Source organism: Castanea sativa, chromosome 2 (genome assembly GCF_040712315.1).
Source record: "Castanea sativa cultivar Marrone di Chiusa Pesio chromosome 2, ASM4071231v1".
NCBI classification, from domain to species: Eukaryota; Viridiplantae; Streptophyta; class Magnoliopsida; order Fagales; family Fagaceae; genus Castanea; species Castanea sativa.
In genome coordinates, this window is record NC_134014.1 from 11,815,273 (window position 1) to 11,816,103 (window position 831).

Consider the following 831-nt stretch of genomic DNA (forward strand, 5'->3'; position numbering starts at 1 on the left):
TTTGAGTTGAAACCACAGATAATCCACCTTCTTCTTACTTTTTATGGATTGGATAGAGAAGATCATTATATGCATATAAAAGATTTTCTTGAGATTTTTGCTGCTTGTACGTTCTAGAATTTCACTGATGACTTTGTTCGCTTGCGTTTATTCACTTTTTCCTTGAAGGATAAGGCAAAAGCATGACTTAATTCTTTGTTACCTAGACCTATCACTTCATGGGAACTGTTGGTCACAAAATTCCCCTCTAAATTTTTCCCAATGGCCAAGACCAATGCTTTGAGGAGAGAAATTGTAGTTTTTATCAAGATGAACAAGAGAAATTTTATGAGAGTTAGGAGAGATTTAAGGACTTGATCTTAAAGTGTCCCCATCATGGTTTTGAAACATGGAGACTAGTACAATATTTTTATAATGATTTAACTCAGACAAATTGTCACATGCTTCAGTCCATGAATGGTGGTGCATTTTTTAGTCTTGTAGATGATGAGGCATACAAATTTCTTGAGAATTTATCTGAAAGTTCACAACAATGGGATTTTTCCAATCATAGAGAGAGATTAGCCCTTGCAATTAAGAAAGGACGATTGTATGAAGTCAGTGAAGATTTATACATAAAAGTTAGGTTGGATAATCTCACTCGTAAGGTTGAATCTTTAACTTTAGGTAGAGGGATAAATTCTGTCAATCAAGTTCAAAGTGAAACATGCTCTATTTGTGCAAGTCCTATGCATACAACACAAATGTGTCCTTCCACAATTGGTTATCCTGATTTTTATACTAAGCAAGCAAATGCACTGAATAATTATGGAAAACCATTTCCTAGTCCAT

General features: G+C 34.2%; 1 non-coding gene across 1 annotated transcript; it reads right to left on the reverse strand.

Annotated features, from left to right (window-relative positions):
• Positions 1 to 274: 274 nt before the first annotated feature.
• Positions 275 to 382, reverse strand: LOC142626524 (small nucleolar RNA R71). Its single transcript, XR_012842520.1, has one exon. It is a non-coding gene; the product is annotated as a small nucleolar RNA R71 (small nucleolar RNA).
• Between the last annotated feature and the right edge of the window lie 449 nt (positions 383 to 831).